Raw genomic sequence first — 18,614 nt, forward strand, 5'->3', positions numbered from 1 at the left:
CAAATTCAACTCATTCCAAAGCAGTGAACCTACTTATTACATTATGAAGAGGCAATATACTGTACAGCCCACATGCTGTATACTTTACTCACCGGCCACTTTATTAGGAACACCTGTGCATTCTAATGCAATCCAGACCAACACAACAGCTCTGCCATAAATTTAAATTTCTCACAATGTCAACAAAAACTGAAAGTGTAGAAGCTTCATAAAAGTAGAATTTATGGCAGAGCTGTTGTGTTTATTGGATTGCATTAGATTGCACAGGTGTTCCTAATAAAGTGGCTGGTGAGTGTATAAGCAGAATGGACAAACACATTATACCCAATCCCAAAACAATTCAGACTTGATTTCAGGACCTCTGTTTTGGTTTTACTATAATATGTCATTTTAAAGGGTACATGTTTCTGTCTTAAACATTTTGAGTGATACTGACAAGAGAAATTTTGGGAGCTGATGATCATAGTAAACTCTAAAGGTTTCTATTGGCCTTTAACAAACAAAGTAGCGACTGCCACACCCTGCCACAGCCAACAGATGCAAAGATGCAAAAGCCAACTCCAACACTATAATTTCAATCATCACCACAAGGGGGCAGTCTGGCATCATGCCAGAGAGCTGCAGAGCCAGCCTCCCTCCTCTCCTGGCAGGGAGAAGAGCCCGAGCAATGAGGAGCTTTCAGCACATTCACCTCCTTGTATTCCGCTAATGAATTGTTACAGCGACGGATCCACCCTGAAATGAATTTTCGTCGCACTTCCTTTGAAAGTGGATCCACACCCAGAGAGGCTGCAGCTGGAGCCTCGCCAGGCCAGGATAATAGCTCCCCTCTCCCAGCCTCTGATGAGCTGCTGCAGGTGGCTTTCTGGGAGCAACTCCTGATAACATGAGATAAAATGCCCCTTTTTTCACGCGGCCATGTGTACGGCTGCAGAAGAGCATGACACCTCTCTGTTAGGATTTAGGGTAATAGCTGTAGACACTGTGAGCTCGGCCTCGTCGCCTCAGCATCACAGCCGTATTTATCGCTGCAATTCTGCCCCCAGCTCCACCAACCTCCTCAGGTGAATGCTTTAAACAATGTGTAAGTGTGTGTAAGTGTGTGTGTGTGTGTGTGTTTCAGGCAGGGTCACTGGCTGCCACTGTGTAGCTGTGGCAGTGACAGGGCAGCAGGGGTTACTGGCTGTGACACTCCCATGCAGACGGTGGGGAGGGGACAGAGTGAGTGATACCAGCATGTCAGCTCATGGTGCCTCACGCCTCCTAGCAAAATCTTTATAATGTTGTTGTGACACTCTGCCTGTACTGTCAGCACACCCCGCTACCACCACTATCACCATTCCACCAACCTCCTTCATACCCCTTTGGCAGGTATCAGTGAAGCTAATGGTCTGAAGTCTTTTACAGCCAGTCCTCCATCACTCCACTGCTCTGTGGACCTACAAGAGGGGATTGGATATGGGTGGAGCAGTAGTTTGTTTTTCCTGTCGTGTGTGTGTGTGTGTGTGTGTGTGTGTGTCAGCCTGCCTAAGTGCAGCTATTTTTCTGTACATCCCATCTAAATGATGTGTGGCATGGCAGTAAGAAATCAAACAACAGACCTACTTCTCTTTTTTTTCTTCAAGGGTCAGTTTACCTAAATATATTCTCACTTAACTCAAGTGGTTCGGTTTGATTTTTCCAGGTTTTAAGATATTTCTTTGGTTAAAAAAAATAGTTGCAGTGTTGGCAGTGTGTTCTGTGGATTATCCAGAATGACAGAGACATTATATCACAAGAAAAAGATTTTTAATGTAACTCTTTTCAGTGCTTTGAGCACCACATACAAAACCGTATTCACTTCCACTGTATTATGGTGGAAGTAGAAATTTTAGAGCCTGATATCTCAAAACCTGGACAAATAAAACCTAAACTAACTAAACAAATCTTGTTATTTTGGTGAACCAACCTTTTAACATCTGGTGATGAGAAATTTATGAGCAAAGTTTGCACCTATTTGAGACTTTTTTTTAAAAAAAAAAAAAAAAGAGAAAATTTGAAAAGAAAATCTCTCCACAGCTGAGAGAAGTACGTTGGAGGAAAGTTCAACTTGAAAACAATGAGAATACTCCCGCACACTGTTGCTTACTGCTGGAATATTTATTAGTTCACATTTTGGTCTGTCTGACCTTCATCAGGTATAATTCACACATACAGTACACCTGCTGAAAGTTGGACAGACCAAAACATTGTGAACTAACAGATATTCCAGCAGTAAGTGAGACAGTGTGCGGGAGTTTTCTCATTGATTTCAAAAAACAAAAAAACAAAACACGATATATTAAATGTACTTCTTAGCTCACTAGATCTTATCCTTTTAGGTTTGTGGGCCTTTATAGCCAAGCAATGCCTACTGATGAACCCTCATCACAGGTCGCATGTGTCTGTTAGTTGTGAGTGATTCAATCAAAGAGTGATGTTCCCTTTCGGATTGTTTCATTTTAATAGTATTTCAGAGTGAACAGGTAAAGGCTCCATTATTTCATAAGAAATAGAAAAGATTTAAGAAAAGCCAGCAAAAAAAACCCCAAAAACTTTAACTTTGTGTAACAGAAATGTTTTCTCTTCTTGTTTTCTATCTTGTGAATCATCTTGCGACCCCTCAGATTTATCTTGTCATTCGTACTGCATGTGGGTGCAGACGCACAGGTTTGTAGGCTACTGGGATGCTTTACTCTGAAAGTTATTTGGGAACAGTTGTCTGATGGAGTTTGGGCTCACCTGCTCCCCTTCCATCATATCCTGACAGAAACCCAAAACCCAGGCAATGTGTAATGTAGCTGATTCAAAGCTGACACAAGTTGACAAGTCGTTTTCCGGAAAAAAAAATGAAATGCCAAGAATTTTACTGACTCACAGATAATTTCCCTTTCAGTCTTCATAGAGAAATATGTGTCGCAGATGTCCTTCATTAAAGATGAGTGGAATCTCGAAATGCATTTACTTCAATACCTCAACTGTTTTGAGGAAGAGGCGGAAATCTCTGAGACAGATAACCTTGACGAACAAAAGCCAAACTATGTGCATGTACAGATATAACTAGAGCTAACTGAGAAATTAAATACAGAATGTTTTTGTAACTTGGTTGAATTTATTCACTTTTTTGGCCAGTTGGGGGCAGTGGAACCAACAATAAAAATCTGTCATTTTATCAGCTTATCAAGTTGTTAGCTAGCAGCAAACATTGCTCGTTTCCACATTCAGCAGACATGAAGTGACATCATTCACTTGAACTCGTGTTTCTGGCCACCTGATGAATGTGAGTCCAATATTGACTCTCCTTTTAGCTCTGTTTTGGTCTCCACCAACACCTGAGAAAAATATCTGGCTCCTCAGCTGCTAAATGTTTCACTATGTCCACCAGCTAGTTGCTAACTGTTATTGTCTGCTGTTTGGTCCTGAGCAGGTAGTGTACTCTAGGGTTTATCAGAGATTTTTCAAACCAGAGAACCCAGCTGCCTGCTGCTGCTGCTCGAAACAAGAGTGGAGTTTGCAGGCTGTACAACCAAAACAATAAGCTAAAAGATGCCAAAAGGTTCTGTACAGCTGCAGAGTTGGGTTACAATTCTCTGCACGGTTGTCACTATGAGTGACTCCTCTCACATGACTCCTTTCGTTTTATGCATTGCAAATATTGATTGGTGCAGCTTTAAAATATCTTCACACATTTCACTATCAGCCCCTGCCACATTTTCATCATCAATCTTCCCTGCTCAGGAATGATTTCTTCTGAGATGACATGATGTATTTTCACATAAACATACCACCCTCCGCAGCTTTGCTCAACATCTGTTGAGATCTTAGAAGCATTTTGTTGCCACCTGGAGATTAAAACCCATTTCGTCGGACTGCAGGGTAACAGCTACATTACTGCTACATGACTACAGCCTGTGTGAGTCGAGCGACTGATCTTCCTTTTGCACATCCCTTGATATCAATTTTCCTGATGATATCATCTTCACTATTCATAAAAGTAGGTGTGTAACCAGAGAAATCCATTTGCCAGCCTTTAATTGACCATGCAGAATTTAGAGGGCCCTTTCAGACAGCTGTACAGCTGTTTGTACATTGTAGTGGAGATAGCAGAAGTAGCATGTGAATGTTCACAGCTATAATCATAAAAGCTAAAAGCATGCCTGTGTGGCTGTGAAAGAAAATAATATGTCCTGCACATTGTACTTCAAGTGTGTGCATAAGCATCCACGCACTAACACACCCACTGTGTGAGTGCCAGCTCCAACCCTACGATTTGTCAAGGACAGCAGAGGTTTCCATTAACAGAGCATTAGCCCCTCCTCATCCATGCCCCTCTACTCCACAGACCCTGCCTTTGTCTTCATTAGGCCCCCCTGACAAGCTCCCACCGTGCCTCAAAGTGGGCCATTACTAGCCCCCAGAACACTGCATGGCTCCGCGCTGGGCACTAATAGCTATCTCCAGTCTAGCGGCTCCCCTGGACTCCACTGGAGGCCAGGAGGTGGATGAAGAGTTTAGTACAGTGGATAGTAGGATGAGGTTGTTAAGTTGTCTCATAAATGCCTTTTATATGTACCTATCCACATGTCAGCTACTCCCTGTCCTATTGAAAACACTTAAGATGTTATTTGGCACCTGCAATGTGGGGAGGCTGGCCGATTTGGTAGTTGTCTTGTCAGAGAGAGAGAAAGAGAAGAGAGAAGGGGGAATGAGATGATATATAAAGAGGTTTATATACTCCAGTAGTGCATTCAGATCGCAAGGACAAAGCTGCAGGAAGTCAGTGCCCCTGACCACTGGCACTGGCAAAAAGCTGGAGTTGTTCCCTGGGTGCAGCACGACGGCTGCTCACTGCTCCTAGTGTATAGGATGGGTCAAATGTAGAGGACAAATTTCATTTCAATGTATGTGAGTGCTGAGAAATGACACTAAACAAATCTAAATCGAAGTCATTTTCTGTAGGAGTCGATGACACACGTCTACACACGCATCTGTGATACAGTGTGTTGTCACAGCACGCAGGACTAGAAATCAGTCTATTTATTTTCCTATCTCTTCACTAAATATGAAGCATCAACTAATCACAATAGTGAGAGTTCTTTTTTCTTTACTGAAGATGCTTTCAGCTCTGAATCCATGGCAACACAGTTCACTTTAAGTGAACTTTATTGGTACACCACAAGAAATCCACATCTACAAACAAGCCACTATTGTGTAATGTGAAATATGCTCGTATCAAACAAGGAGAAAAGTGAAATGACTAAGATTGTAGCAATGTAAGCCAATACAATACAGTCTAACTATGAAACTAGAAAAAAGAGACTATCCACACCAGAAAATGATACCATTATCTTTGAGAGGCAAGGCATGAAAAGCACCACAAAACCTGTTATCGAGAGGGGCAATTATGTCTGACTTTGACGCTGTTCTCTAACCTTAACCATGTAGCTTTAGTTGCCTAAAGTTAACCAAACTGTAGCCATATAGTGGCAGATCAGAGAACATTCATATGGGTTGCTTTTGTCAATAACAAACAACTTGTTTTGTTGTTAAGGTTAGAGGACCTGCTGGCTAATGGGATAACCAAAAATGACTTGCCATATCGATCCCCATTTTTCATTGAGTTTTCTCAAATGAATGAAACATTTGTGTGTGTGGTCAAACATGGTGTTGCAGCCTTACTGAATTCTATTAGAGGGAAAATAATTAAGTTGGCATTCTTTGACAAAAATAATAAAGTATCAAACAATGAGATGCAGTCACTGTTTGCAGTGTCACTGTGAAACTGTGAATGGACAAGTCACTAAAAGAAACAGAAGTAAACTGTGAAGCCAGTTGTAGTCTGACCTTACAATAAACAATACAATGCTCACAACGTAACTTAAATGAAACAACCATGATCAGAGAATATGTAAAGTCATGTGTCTATGATGAACATCTGTTGTCTAAAAGCTTACTGATTGAATATTATGTGGTTTGTTGCACACAATTATTACACCACAATTGCCAGGGTTCAGACATTTGAATCCAGCCACTACACCAAGTTGAGTTGACTGATTCTGTTGGTCCAGCATCATGACATGAAACAGTGGTTTCTTGGTTGGAAAAAGCGATCGATCCAACAAACACTGCACGGGGACTAACGCTGTTGTCAAGCTGTGGGCCGGAACCAGGAAGGAGTAAAACTAGGCAGTGCTGATCAAATATGAATCAAGATTCTGTTAGTGCATTGCCTATTTCTCGCCTCAAATGTTTTCAGAAACATATTTTAGTGTACTGTTTGGCTGTAATATGAGAAAGTTTGTGACCCAGCCGCCATGTTTAAAGCGGACGAGCCGAAACCAAGCACCACCCAACTCACAGTGCATCACCCACCATGTCACCATCAGCCGGAGTGTTTAGTGGTGATAGAATGGAATCGCCCTCCTCCATGAAAAGTGGAGGCAATGTCAGACTGAAGGTGGAAATGTCGTTGACACTTCTGTCTGATATCAGGCAAACACCACAACAGAACTGTGCTACAGATCTGAAGTTGGTAACTTTGTAAAATAACACATCGTCCTACTTCATACTTAATTCCTTTAGATGTCTGACTTGGCTTCTGAACTTCTCCACTGCTAATATGAGCGCTTAGTTTCAGAGTTAATTTAACCAGCTCTTCTAACAGAACGGCTGGCCCCAGCCTGACCCCTGTGGTTTACATAGCACTTCACTGCAAAACTCTGTCTGACCTTTAAACTAGTTAATAAGATTTGAGCAAGCGATGAGACATTAAAAATACAGACATTCAAAACACAGGTTCTTGAGTTATCCAGGAGAAAAAAAAATGGATTTGTTCATCCTAAAATTAAATATAATAACTTTCTAGAATTGCCCTTGTAGCAGTGTATTAGAATCAAGTGGTGGAATGTAACTACATATATCAAGTATTGTACTATTGTATCAAGTGCTGTACTTAATATCATTGAGGTACTTGAATTTTACTTGAGTACTTCCATTTTAAGCTTCTTAGTATTTTGGGGCACTTTTTACTCCACTACATTTGTCTGACACTTATAGTTATGAGTTACTTTACAGATTAAGGTTTTACATACCAATTATAGTGTTAATCTATGATACAGTATTACAGATTAAACTAAGCAAGAACGTTTCGAAATCTCAAAGTTTGCTACATCTTGACCAGCAACAATGTCAAAATACAGCTTAATGTTATAATATATAATGAGAAAAGATTGACAGAGGACATTCTAAATACAGTACTGTTATGTCCCCAGTCAAAGTGGATACCTTGATATATAACATGCTGTGTGACTCTTCCCACTCCCCCCCTCTCTTCTCACTCCCAAGAACGGCCAGCTGCACAGTAATCCAGTTCAAAGTAGCATTTTATTTTCCAAAAGCTTCGGAGATGAACAATGCCCAAAACAAACAAACATTTATGAATGCAAGAAGCTAAACTTCCAGAACAGAAAACAAAATGGAAATAAATGAAATATCTCTAACCTAAGTTCTAAGTTCATAACTGAACACATGAGAAAACAGGAGAATTAAGCTTAAAGGACACTTTAAACAAGAGGTTTTGCTTTCTTTAATAATTTCTCCTGTTAAAACTGGCCATGACAAGATCCCCCTCAAATGCACTTACAATGTACGTAAGTGATGGGGAACAAAATCCACAGTGCTCGTTTTGTGCGAAATGTATTTAAAAGTCTAAGTGAAGCTTATATGAGTCTTCATCAGTCTGAGTTAGTCATATCAAGTGGATATCTGCCACATTTACAGTCTTTTTAAGCATCAAATTCCCTCTTTGTGTTTCCTCGGACAGTGTTTCCCTGTTGAGCTGTGGTGGAAGTATAGTAACAAAAAAGGGACATTGGCACTAAAAAGACTGTAACGTTGAAAGATATGTACTTGATATTAGCTTCAGATAAACTTTTGAATACATTTTTGCACAGAAGGAGGACTGTGGATTTTGTCCTCCTTCACTTACATTATAAGTGCATTATGAAGGGAAATGGAAAGTCATGTTATCCTATCAGCCAGCAGAAATCCCTTCAAACCAGGGGTCACTAACGCAGTGCCCGCGAGCACATGCCCGCAAGGACCACTTAAGGCGCCCGCGAGGCATGTTCTAAAAATAGCATTGGTCACAATGGAGCTCTGTCTAAAACATTTTTGTTGCTTTACTTTTTGAATCAGAATCGCTTAATGCAGATTTTAAAATGACGATATTTAATATCAAGATTTTAAAACAAAAATATTTTATGTGTATAACGAACTCTGGCCTTTCCTGAAGTCAAAGGTCAATATCGCGCGCATGTCAACGGTCAACATACCTCTCTCCTGACACAATGACGCAGTGCAGCGACTATGAGGAGTTACTTGTGCTTTAGCCCCCAAAAATATGGCAGAAAAGCAAAAGAGGACATACTATTTTCACAGTGATTGGGAGGAAGAGTTCTTTTTTACGTCAGTCAAAGAAAAATGTGTGTGTCTTATTTGCGGGACGACTATTGCAACAGCAAAGTGGCACAATGTCGAGAGACACTCCAGTACGTGTCACGAAAGCTTCAATGCTAGCTACCCACCCGGCAGCGCATTAAGGACAGAAAAAGCCCGCGTGTTGAAGGCAGCTTTGGACGAAACAACAGTCTTTTTTCACGAGGCCGGTGAAAAAATCACAAAAAGCAACCGAAGCTTCATTTAGAGCTGCACATTTTTTGATAAAGAACAAGAAAGCCTTTTCGGATGGGGAGGTTTTTAAAGAGGCTATGATGATTGTTGCTAACACAGTCTTCAAACATGAGAAGTATTGTCCCGATGTCATCTCTGCCCTCTCCGATGTCCAACTTGGAACAAGTACGATGGCTAGACGAGTGTCATCTATGTCCGAGACAGAGCAACTGGACCGGGATCTCGCTACGTGCAGGTGGTTTAGCATCCAGAGTCAGTCGACAGCACCAGCACAGCTCAGCTGATGATATTCATCCGAACGGTGTTTGATGATTTCTCTACAAAAGAAGAACTGCTGACACTTCTGCCCCTGAAGACAACAACGAGAGGAATTGACATCTACAACGCGGTGAAAAGCTTCTTCGTGGAGAAAAAGGTGCCACTAGAGAAGCTGGTGTCGGTGACAACAGACGGGGCCCCCGCCATGACAGGCCGGCATGCAGGCTTCATGCAAAGGTTTGATTAATGATTTCCTTGGCTTAAAAATATTAGAAGTGATCATTTGCACTACAAATATAGCAGGTGTGGCCCCTGACTTTCAAATGTTGGAGCAGATAAACATAAATAAATGTTGCATGTTTAAACACATGTTTTTCTTACCATCATTGTTGTGTAAATCATTGTGAATAATTGTGGGGAATAACTACCATTGACATGTGAGCAGTCTCTTCACATAGTATTATAATTATTACTACTATTATTATTATCATTATTATTATTACTAAAAAGTGATCCGTGCAGTTTTGTTATTCAGGAAGTTTGTATCAAACAGGTCCAGTTAGCCCTTTGTACTACTCAGTGCCCATGAAGTAGCCCTCAGTCTCAAAAAGGTTGGTGACCCCTGCTTCAGACAGTCCAATGATAAGACACCACCTGTATCACACACATGCACACACACTATAAGCAAAGGGGAGGAGAGAGAGAGAGAGAGAGAGAACTGTCAAATAAAATACCAAATCAAACATGACTCAGGGTCATAACAGGGACTTGTGCTTGTAATAGAATTTTTTTTTACATTGTTATATTGACACTAAGGAATCAGATTCCTCTTTGAGTGGCTAATTGGTATATTGGCTTGTGACTGTGTCTGCTAGTTCACCAGAGAGTTTGATGGAAATGTTTGGGATAAAAGTGTCTTTCTGGCTGTATAGGAGCTTATGTGCGTAAATGAACCTGTAAGTGTGTTTGATATATATTGTGCCTTCATTGTAAATATAAGATTAGTGAGTGTTAAGTGTATTATTAAGTGTAACTTGCAGCTAGACTAGACACCAATATATTATATGACTTAACAGGTTGCCAGTAGTCAGTTCATTTAACTGCTATTTCTCATGTTTGGAACATATTAGATTCATTGTAACTGTACATTAACACATGTTCTAGTCTTATTGTTTATTCCCAATGTGAAAATCTGGTATAGTTGTGGAATTTATAAGTTAATACTTTACTACAAGCAAATGTAATCTTATAAAGTTATCCAATGGCTGCTTCTCTTTTGAGACTAATTATTTGAGTATGTTGTATTGATACCCTGTGGACAAAGTTTTACAGGATTAACTAATTGATTGTGAATTCTGTGTTATATTTCATTATTGTGAGATTTGTGTTATTCTCTGTTCTCCCAGAAACCACAAACATTTACCAAGAGTGTAAACCTCTACAGTCTTCAAGTTAAGTACAAGAAACCTTTGAAGGCGTCTTCTAGTGTATTCTGACAGATACACCACAGTGATTACAAACTCCACAACCAGTGATACTTATTAAGAGATCCTGAACACCATCACATCTCTTTACTGTCAACACATGCTGTACTGTAAAGCTTCTCTGCTGGAGTCAGACCTCGTGTTTCTTCTCTCCTCTTTCTCTCCATACTCCTCAAGCCTTCTCCTTGTTTCAACTGCTTTATCTCAACCTGTCAGCCTCCCCATTTCCAGCCAGGATGGATAGCAACATTACATCCAGCCCCTTCTTTGACAAATATCAATGATCAGGGAGAGATTTTTGCCTCTGATATATCACACAATGTGCTGTCAGAATGGCGCATCTGACTGAGATAACCCAGGTTGGGTAAAAACATCAGCGCACACAAGAGTGGATTTGTGTTTTGGTTGTGAGAGAGCAGGTATGACCATCATAGATAGAAGCAGAGATAAGTGCAATAAGAGAGATATCTGTCTGCGCCGGGGCTGATGGGTATGTAGTGAGAGCTGTCACGCCCCGAGCTGTCCACATGAAGGGGACAAGGTAATGACTGATGCAGCAAACTTTGGCATATCTCCAAAACAACAGAACTGATAGTCTTATTTGGCTATGTATCCTCTGGCAGCTGCATTTCTTTGTATAAAACAGTAAGACAGACACAAACACACACTCTTGTAATGGATGATGGTGTGCAGAAAGTTGATGTCCTCCTGGTGTGACACTATTGCCTCTTGGTATTCATTGTTTTGTGAAAAACCTGGATTTTGCAAGGCTTTGGAAACAAAGTTGTTTTTCTCTTTATCATCGTAAACTGTTCGTCAGTTTAAAGAAGACATCACTTTGAGCTCAGTCAGAATCAGAATCAGGTTTATTGCCGAGTAGGTTTGCACATACAAGGAATTTGCCTTGGTGTTGTGATGCATAACAGTCAAAAATATGCACAAAATAAAGAAATTTACCACAGACAATATGTCAAATATATTCTAAGTGAGAAGAGCTGCTACAGGTTTAAAATTTAAATTGAAGAAAATGAAATGAAATGTACAAAAACTCATTACTTTGACATTTTATAAACCAAATGATTAATGGATTAATAAAAGAATCCATACATTAATCAATAATGACAATAACTGTTAATTGCAGCCATAAATCCTACTGCATATTTTCAATATGCTGCATCCAGTGAAAATCCTACAAAATCCACTTTCTGTGTGTATTGAAACCACTGTCTAGCCTTACACCTCCAAAATGTTAACTTTTAAAGGGAAATTCTGCTTTATTACACTTATCTTTTAACTTTCTTAATTTTGGCCATAATTTATTTTTCTAAAAACACTGTTAGTTTCAGAGTTAAAATAAACTGGCCCCTCTAAAAGAATGTCTGGCCCCAGTCTGGCCCCTGTGCTTTAAATGGGCTACAACCACTTAAAGCTGGTTAAAAAGATTAGATATAAGCAATGAAACATCATTAACCCAACAGTGGACTTTGCCATAGGAGACGGCTGTTTATTTATTCCGTGTGTCCAATCGTTAGTCGGGACAGTTAAAAAACAAACAAAACGTAACTATGATCGTCCCCTAACCATAACCCTGTGGTTATTATTGTAGCCATGATGATGAAGGTGACCTAACTTTAAGGAAGTAGTAACTTTAACCCACATCATATGTTTCTCTAACTGAAAGGGTTAGGGTTACCCTAACCCTAACCCCTAACCCTACAGTAACCCTAACCCCTAACCCTAACAATACCCCTAACCCCAACCCCTAACCCTAACCCTAACCCTAACAATAACCCTAACCCCAACCCTTTCTCTAACAAAGTGATTATTTTAACCCAAACCATGATCTTTCCCTGAACCTAACCACACCTTAACCACAGCGTTGTCACATAATAACAATAATATTATTTATAATAATACATTTAATTTGTACCACACTTTTCATTCATTGTGAGACTCAAAGTACTAAAGTATTAATAACATAGAACACACAACATCAAGAAAATAGTAATGCATTAAGATGAAAAAGTCTTCCTGAAAAGAAAGTTCAACAGTGTTGTGTAATGATGTCGTCTTGCTGATTACTGCAGATAGAGGAGCCAGATTAAAATACGCTCCTATGTGTCATTCTGGAGTCACATGATGTTTAATTTGTAGGGCTCTCACTGAAATCAGCTGCTACTGATGGAAATGAGTTTAATGAGAGCTGTGAGAGAATCAAAACAAAGAGCTGAAAGATGACAAAAGTTCTGTAGAGCTGAGAGATAATTCCATTTGGCTTTTTACTATGAATGACACTGTTTACATTACACGTTTAGTCATTTGACTCATTGTTGATATGAAAATATTGACCTGTACAGCTTTAAACAAACCTGGTTAGCCAACCTTATTTGAAAGACAAAATTAAGGTAAACAGTAAAAGTAATACCCTAAATGTATGTTGTAAACACTTTCACTGTCACTTCCAAATAAAGTTTTTTTTAGATAATTTGGCTAAATTGTTGGCCTGCATTGGCATCATCTGACTTCTTGTGTTTCTTGACCTCACTTGTGATTTATGAGCCCAGTGTTGCATCATTTTCTCAAATTTTCTAGGGAAGCATGTAACCTTGATTGAAAATAATGGAAATCATGAAATTGAGAGATAAAATGTTAAAAAATACACCAGACAGTAATCAAATATGAAATATTCTCAGCTTTTCCAGAGTGTTACATCAGTTAAAGTTGCACATTTTCAAGTTTTGTTTGAGACAGTTGGTTATCAGGTTAACCTGCTGCTCCTCCTCTGTCATAGAAACACAAAGAATGTACAATAAAGCTGAGTCACTGCTGGCACAGGCAAGTCATTTTCTGGAAACAATTTAATAGCAAAAGTTTTAAATCTTGAACATTTTGTAGACTTGCTGACATTTATTGTCAAATAATTTAATAACAATATAACTTTAAGTGGACTTAATATGGAAATGAGTATCCCACATATCCTTCATCACAGACAAATCATCGACCAGCCGCTCATAAAATATCACCAGAATATTAATAAATGATTTCTGTAGTATATTTTTGTTTTAGTATGTAATGTTATTGAATCTAGTGTGGACAACTTCTTGTGTTGCTGCGGTGTTCCTACAAGTATTGATTGTGTATTAAGTACTCAATAGGGAGTTTTTAGAGAAATTATGATATTTTATGGTATTTTTAAAAATCATATTACAAATCACTTTCCTCCTGAATAGTTTAGGTAAAACAAACATCACCTTAATGTTCCTTTAATAATCCAGTGCTGGCTGAGATTTTCACAGCACTTTCTAAAATATATCATAAACCTGCGATGGTTCTGCTGTGGTTGTCTAGCAGACAGTTTTGTTTTCTCTCCTCTCTTCAGAGAAGTGTTATTGTTTTTCTGTCTATGCTGATGGTGTTGGAAGTCAGTCAGTGCTTCAAAATTGTTAAAAATGGATTGATCTGCTTGTCCAACCATGCTATTGCAGTTTTCACTGGCTGATAATGCACCGGTTGCCTTATTTGCATAATACTGGTGATATGCTCCCACCTTACCTGATTCCCACAATGCCCTCCTGCTGAATTTGTTTTCACCACAGATGCAGAGAAAGAAATGAGAGGAGAGAATACTGAGTCACTGAAAAGAGCGAGCTGTATGACCTTGAAGCATTGTATTACTGTGTGTGTGTGTGTGTGTGTGTGTGGTAAAAGTGATGGCGGTGGGTGGAGGTTGGGGTCATGCAGCAGTGGCAGTGACACTGGTATTATTGGCTGTGATGCTCTCATACAGCAGGATGACAGGTTGAGTGATGCTGTGCTGTCAACATGCTGTCCTGTAAAGAGAGATGTAGTAGAAGATAAAGCAGCCAAACTCAACACACATTCATTATTACTGTGTGCGAAGAAGTGAACTGTGCTCTATGGCTAACATTTATAGTTAGAATATCAACTACATCAGAGTAATATTGAGTAAAGCTTAACACAGTGTATTTGTGAGGTTGCGGTTTGTGGTCAGTGGTTCTGTTGGGAAGCTCTCACATCCAGAACACTTGATATTTGGCTGCAAAACAAAGCATTCACAAACTCATTTTGCATATCTCTAACTCTTTAGCAGACTTTTTAATGAGTTCACAACTGCCTTTTCTCATGCATTACCTCCTCTTAAAAATACAAAAATATACAGTATGAGAAACACTGTGTGCACATCCTTAACGCTACTGTTACTGTAACAACTGGCCTACAAAAAGTGCCCAACATAAATTTTTAAAACATTTAAAGGGGACATATCATGCACATTTCCAGCTCTATATTTTTAATCTTTTGCTGAACAGGAATATTTTTGTATGATTTACAGATAAAGAAAATCCTTATTTATCTTATACTGACCCGTTAACACAGCTCCTCAGTTCAGCCTCTGTCTGAAACAGGCCGTTTTAGCTCCTGTCTCTTTAAGCCCCCCAAAAACCTTAGTAATGAGGGCTCAAACAAAGTGTTCAGAGCAGGTTGCAGCCCTGGCTTTTGACTTGCAGGGAGAATTTCTAAATACATTAACATCAAGTTTAGAACTTTGATCATGTTTAACATATATATCTGACATCATAACAGTATATAAACAACAGAAAATCACATAAAGCATAATCCACTTTAATGACGTACAAACTACTGCTTTAAATAGTGATCATACAGATATACACAGAAGGCCTGAAACGTCCTTTATAAGACATCTGATAACCAACAGTTGCTTTTGTTTTGAAAATCCACCCTAAATTAACCTCCTCCTTCTTCTTCTTGAACTTTTACGGCAGTTGGCAAAGAGGGATATAGTGCATGACTACTACCAGCCAGAATGGAGTGGGATAATCATCTAAAGTTTAACAGTTGAGTTAGTTGTGCGTTCACACTAGAAAAGTTACAAAAATGTAAGAATACTCATAGAAGTTTGTATGTATAGTACAAGAAATGTCTGTTCTCTGAGTGTGTAGTGAAGGAGCTTAACCACAGCTGGAGACAAGTTGTAGATGGTGGTGAGACAACTCCAGGAACACTTCAGAAACAAACTAACGCAATTATTCTATATCATGGTAAGAAGTTCTTCTTGGATACTGAAACAAATAGATAACACTTCTATAATCAACTTCTCTGCAAAATCTCTTGTAAATCATAATTGAATCCTCATCCAAAACCTTGTGATCTGGCAGTTTCCCAGCAGCAGATGACCAGCAGGCTGGAGCAGTGACACCACTCAACAGAATCTATATGCCCTTTACTTTATTCCAGCTCTATAAATAAGTAAACAGGAGGTGGCTTATCAAGAAGAGAATATGAGAACAGTATGGCACATATGAGAATAGAGAAGTATGAAGAATGAAAAAAAAAACCCCTTCTTATTATGTGACAGCGGGAGCAGCAGCTAGCTCATTAGAGTGCAGGAGATCTCTTACGCCAGGCAGGTGAGGATACACACAAACTCTATGAGCGGCTGGCATTCGGATGGCGAGGAAGGCCCCGCATGATCACACAGTAAATGAAATGAAAGCGCACAGGAGTAGTTAGTATTCACGGCAGTCTATGTCCTTGTAACGGCATGGAATTTTGGTTTTATCTCATTGGAGGATCTCATCCATTATTTAGGATGCAGGCGCGAACCGACAGACGCTCCTCAATAATTCCTAGGGAGCTCGCCTGCCTCTGCCTCTGCTGCTCTCTCTCTCTCTCTCTCTCTCTCTCACACTTTATCTTCCCACTTTCTCCCTTGTCTTTTTTGATGACTGTTTTCTGTTTCCCCAGCCGCCCGCTCTCTAATATTCCTCCACGAGCGCGTGTTTGGTTGACCTGGACGGGCCTCGGTTATATAGTACACGCATATATGCTTAAAGCTTGAGAGGTGCTAGAGGAAAGCAAGTGATAGAATCAGACAGAAGTGTGAAGTTGCCTCTCATGAATATGTTATGCGCAGAAGCTGGAGTGGGTCCCCATAGTTTGTTAATTTCCTGTCAGGCTGCTCTATTATTCATGCACATACTCTGAATGTGTGATGTTTGCATGCAGCTGCAGAGTGCGCACAGGGACCGCCGGTACACTCGGACTGACCCCCTCCCTCCCGCTGACTTACACACATGCAGCCTCCGATACTCCCACGTGGCTACCTGAAGCCCGCCGCACATTGAGATTCTGTTGACTTCCCCGAGCCTCCGCCTTTCATGGTGACACCCAGATAAAGATTATCCGTGATAAAAATGTTAATCAGTGGATTTATGAGGGATAAGATTGTCATTATAAAATGTGCAACACGGCCATCCTTTACACAGTGTGACTAAAGGTATTACAGTGTTGTGTTATTTACATTTAATGCATGCCAATCCTGAGTCTGGGTACTAACCGGAGTTGAACAACAGGTGGCAGTGTTGCTTTGGATAGAGATCTTTGGTACACAAAGACTTTCTCTCAAAAAAAACTGTATATGTGATGGCTGAAGACACTCCTAGAAATAAACATAATGACTGACACTGGCAGGGTGATTGATTATGTTGATCAAGTCTAAATATCCAAAAGGTTTCAGTTTGGAGGCCAAAACCTGAAAAGATTTGTCTGAATAATCAGAACCGGTGTATAGTTGGAGGTGAGGTATGTACAAAACAAAAGGAGGAAATGAACCAGCGCGTTCTCATCTGACACGCTCTGTTTATTAATCCTTTAACTCATTGATTGGAACCTCTTTACATTTGGATCAATTAGTGAGGCAGCTAAGGGCGAGACATGTATGGCGAGAGGCAAGCACAATGTTTCCCTGTCCCCCTTTTTACCTTATTATTTAAAAGGAGTGTTGAACGCGCTATCTTGTTGTTTGTTGTCAAAGCATCAGACTTCAAGGAAACGGTGGGAAAGGAGATTTTAGAGTGGGGGTTTTATGTTATTTTCAATTTTTTTATTTTTTTTAACCAGAGTGTTGTCTGCCCTTGAATGAGCTTAGGTGTGCTTTGAGATTTTATTGTGATGCAGAGAAGAGGAAGGTCGAATTAAAATAAAACCTTTTTTTTTAAAAAAAAAACTGATGTACTGCTGTCGCTTTCTCTTTATGTCAGTACAACCAGATTCAGCTTTCATTCCCACACCGGGCCCTCCTTCCATATATGACGGGTACAAACACGGGGTGATGTGATGTGACATTTCCAGACGATCAGTAATTTAGTGTGCAGTAGGTTTTTGTGTCTCAGACTTAAAGACGTGTTAAAGCAGGAATCACTCTGCTCAGTGTAAATATTTTTGACTTGAAGTATGATATAATAGAGTAAGACTGGGAACTGAACCTCTGTACTTTTTTTTTTTTTTTTTTTTTTTTTACATCCGAAACATGTCTGTAAGACAAATGTCAAATGTCTGGTGAGATTTAGTATCTTGTTGTAGAAATAATTATCACTACTAATACTTATTACAGTGAATGGATGAACACCATCATTAGAGACTGCATGTGTCTGTACATTTTGCAGCAGCCTTGTTTCATTGTATTCACATATTGTGTGTACAGGGATACACAATGGAGAGTGGAAAGCAATTTTTCATGAGTACAATGTTATCATAACCCATGCCAGGTAGCCTGCTATGAAAATATAACCCAAGTTGTAATGGCTTGATCCCACTGGGCGCATCTGCTTTGCATTCCAGCTGTGACGCAACCACTGGAGATGATAACAGCCACTCTAGTCAGCGCTTGATATCCCACCAGACGCACCGCAGCACGTTTCAGAGGCATCCCAGAAGCGGCTCTCCACTCTGCTCCGCTAAACAAACCTGCCTAGTCTTCTTTTTTTGACGGAAGTTGCATCAAACTGCAGAATGAGCCGGGCGGGAAGTCAGACACAGGAATGGCACAGAGCGTCTGGTCAATTTTCAAAATAAAACACCCTGTGCAGACTCCTGATTGTATATTGCATCACTACATCAATATTATATTATAACCGGTGGCACCAGGCCCGAAGTCAAGCGGTCAGAGGATATTTGTTATCATAGATGATGAGTGGTTAATCCTGGAAGTGGAAAATCCCAAGATTTTATATGACACCACTGCTGCCATGACTGCCCTGGTCCCTGGCTTCTTCTTGACACAGCCGTGTCAAATGGAATGAAGGCGTAAACCATATTACCTTTAAGTTACCAGCAGATAATTTG

The 18,614-nt window shown here is 39.9% G+C and overlaps 1 long non-coding RNA gene across 4 annotated transcripts; it reads left to right on the forward strand.

The window, feature by feature from the left end:
* Positions 1 to 8,031: 8,031 nt before the first annotated feature.
* Positions 8,032 to 18,359, forward strand: LOC122971599. Of its 4 annotated transcripts, XR_006399527.1 has the most exons (4): positions 8,032 to 9,204; positions 9,521 to 9,578; positions 15,254 to 15,529; positions 18,111 to 18,359. It is a non-coding gene; the product is annotated as an uncharacterized LOC122971599 (long non-coding RNA). The 4 variants fall into 4 exon arrangements; XR_006399526.1 differs by lacking the exons at positions 8,032 to 9,204; positions 9,521 to 9,578 and adding an exon at positions 15,647 to 17,585 and having other exon boundaries at positions 15,123 to 15,529; XR_006399528.1 differs by lacking the exons at positions 8,032 to 9,204; positions 9,521 to 9,578 and adding an exon at positions 17,531 to 17,585 and having other exon boundaries at positions 15,123 to 15,529.
* The last annotated feature ends 255 nt before the right edge of the window (positions 18,360 to 18,614 follow it).

This window comes from Thunnus albacares, chromosome 20, assembly GCF_914725855.1.
Source record: "Thunnus albacares chromosome 20, fThuAlb1.1, whole genome shotgun sequence".
Lineage (NCBI taxonomy): Eukaryota > Metazoa > Chordata > Actinopteri > Scombriformes > Scombridae > Thunnus > Thunnus albacares.